This window comes from Nematolebias whitei, chromosome 18 (assembly GCF_014905685.2).
Source record: "Nematolebias whitei isolate Nwh7 chromosome 18, NemWhi1, whole genome shotgun sequence".
Lineage (NCBI taxonomy): Eukaryota > Metazoa > Chordata > Actinopteri > Cyprinodontiformes > Rivulidae > Nematolebias > Nematolebias whitei.
This window is the reverse complement of record NC_056515.1, coordinates 21,330,743-21,334,138: the sequence shown is the minus strand read 5'-3', so window position 1 is coordinate 21,334,138 and position 3,396 is coordinate 21,330,743.

Genomic DNA, 3,396 nt, shown 5'->3' with positions numbered 1-3,396 from the left:
TGGATGGATGGCTGAATGGATGGATGGATGGATGATATTTGTAGGAGAGAATGAAGGATAATATCATGAAAGAAACACCTGTCAATCATTCCAAGGTTTAAAGTGTTGGTTTGGCTTGTGGTCCATCCTGTATGTTCAGTGTACAGACCAGAATTAAGCACTAATCTGGAAGCAAATCTCTGACAGCTAGCAAAGCCATGACTTTACAGCAGATCAATGATCCCAAACTCACCACACATGTCAACAACAGACTATCTCAATAAATGTATAATGAAAGTTTTGGTTTACTGATGGCAATCATACCATAGTAACAATCAGCAGCTAGCCCTCAGATGAAAAGTGACTTTTGTCGTCTACTGTCAAACTCTTTGAATTTTGTCACATATGTTGATGTATTTTATTTATTTTTTATTCTTGGACATCAAAATACATAAAATGAGCATATATTGTAAAAATATTCAGACTTGTGCTGTACATGATATACATGTGACCGTCACACTTTGTTACATAAATTGCACAAGTGCTGGTTTGTTCTTTGATTTGGACACTGGGTCCAAAGTTCCTGCTGTTTCTCTACATGCATGTTTATTAAAAACTGTTATTATCGAATAAAGACTTTCAAATACCCTGAAAACATAGTTCAACATGAACCTTAAAGTTCACTTTTGAATTCACCTTAAAATGAAAATATCAAGACGTTTAATGTATGTTTTAGTTTATTTTTGACTGTTTTGTGTAGACACTTTTCAGCTCAGTTGTAACAGGATTCATGTCTACCCTACCTGCTGACAGAAACTAAAATATTAACCATAGGTTCTGAAACATTTGGATCCAACTTTAAATAAATATGAACCCACAGAGGTTTATCCCACAAAATCATACAGAAATGAATAAAATGGGACATAGCATATCTCAAGCCAGTTGACTTTTTATGGATAGTATCATATTAGCAATGACATTAACATATTCAAAATGGGGAGATGTCAAAAAGGAGAATAATTACCCATCTCACCTCAGCCCACGTTTATACCAGTGCACAAAAAACAAGAAGTGACAACTCCTTATGTGGAAATAACCTCCCATTTTCCCCACACTTTGTCTCCAATCTAGTCTAAAAAGAGAAAATGAAGTGCAAAGAATACTTAACAATTTATATGTTTCCCTCAGATGTAAGTGTAACGGTCACGCCAGCGAGTGCGTTGAAGGGGAACAGGGTGGCCTGGTGTGTGCCTGCCAGCATCACACAGTGGGAGTCGACTGCCAAAGATGTCACCCCTTTTACCAGGACAGACCCTGGGCCAGGGCCACTGGGGACTCCACCAACGAGTGTTTGAGTAAGTAGCTTGATTGTGGGTGTGCTGTCATGAACCCATTGGGTGCAGTCATCTGGAAAATCCATGGGGCAATGTTACATTCAAGAGAGAAGCTTGAGCTTCCGAAGGTTGAGTAAAATCTATCAGTGCACTTGCACTTCACTGTGGGGGGTGGGGTTAGGTTGGCTATTTGTAGCGTCATCAAATCCAAGTCAAAACAAAACTCTACAGATTTTTGTATATATATAATAAGGGATTCTGCTTTACAATGTGTCTCCTATCACAGTTTTTTTGAGCAAAAGTCAAGCATAATAAAAATTTCCAATGTGAATCCTTTTAATATGCTCATAAGTTTTGGTAATTAGCACGTTGCGTGAACATTTATGTTTATTGTGTCCTGATGTTTGTATGTTTGCACCCCTGCTCCCATCTGTGCTTCTTTACACACAAATTAAAGTATTATCCAGTTTGGCTCACCCCACCATACGCTTTTACTGAGTGCTGCCAAGGATGAAATGTAATTGGCTGAGGGATAAAAACCATAAAGAAAAGTGGCTTCCAAATTGTTTTTTGCATTTTGCTGAATTCTATTAAGCAGCGAGCTTGTTTTAATTACTCCTACACTTAGTTCCAAGCAGATGGCGTCTTAAATAGACTAGTGCACCCAATTTAATCAACACTGTATATTAAAAACACGTCATATACAAGCAGCAGAGAATATGAGTATTAAGCTGACTCCTCTTTGTAGCTGCACGGCTGCTTCTTAAAACTCATTTCGGCTAAATTTGCAACACAAACACCACTTCTTCTTTTATTGTTCAGCAGAACATTTTAATTTTAGAGCTGCAGGACCTTAAAATTGGGTCTGATTTGTGTATAAATGCCATAAGATTAAATTTACTTGGTTTATAAAATACCTCATTTTAGGTGAGAGTATTTTATCAGTTAGTTAATTTGACCCAATTTGACTTTGTAATTATCCATACAGAATAACCATTATGAGTAAATGGGATAATAAAAATGAAAGGGGATAAAGTGAGGTAAAGAATAACAGTGAGGTAAATTAATGATAAGTCAAATGCTCAAAGTGTAGATGGCTCATATAAAAAAAAAATGTATATGGTTCTTTTGTCCAGTCTTTGCATGTATTTTAATTACTTTTTTTTTTTTTTTAAGATATATATTTCAGTTTTGGTCTTGATATAATTCTTGGCTCACTAACAAATATGCTACAAGCCTTGTACAAATGATCAGTTAGGTATACAACAACCACAAATAAATAAATGAATAAAGACCATTTTTGTTAATATTACAAGAAGCAGATTTATTTTTAATTTTGCATGACATAGTTTTCTCTGGCAGAATCCCAATTCCAGAATAGATGGGACTTTGTGTAAAATATAAATAAAATTGGAATATAATATTTGACAAATCTCATAAACCAACATTGTAATCAAAAAAATATATATATAGTAAGAAAAAATCTACCAGTTTTAGAATGTTTTGTTTGATTAAATCAACACATTTATAAGAAGATAGGACAGGGTCATGTGGAAAAAAAGTTTTTTTGCTAACAAGTGTAATGCAGATGTGATGGCAATGTAATAGTAGATCTGCTCGAAGAATTATCATTTTCTTTGAGTGATGTTTAAAAATGTTAAAACAATGCTCTATTGCTTCTGTCTGTTGCAATGGTAACCCCCCCCCAAAAAAAATGTTGTCCACAAATGTCCTGTTTAAGTAAATTAAAAAAAAAAAACGTTATTGGGATAGTATCTTTATTTAAGAGAAAATGTTTGTTTCTTTGTATCTTGATTTGATGTTAATGTGGGTATTATCGCCACCTAGTGGCATGGAGTATTTAATGATTTTTGTTGGCACGTGCCTACATATGTCTATATACACATCAACATATCTACAGTAGTATAGATGTGGTCTAAATTTCAAACAATATAAAAAAATACATACGGAAGAAATTAACACAATGATACACAACAGATTGTCACTCCAAACCTTTTCTTCATCAGTAATATCTCACAGTAAAAGGGATACACCAGTGAGTCTCTGATGATAAGAAATCAAT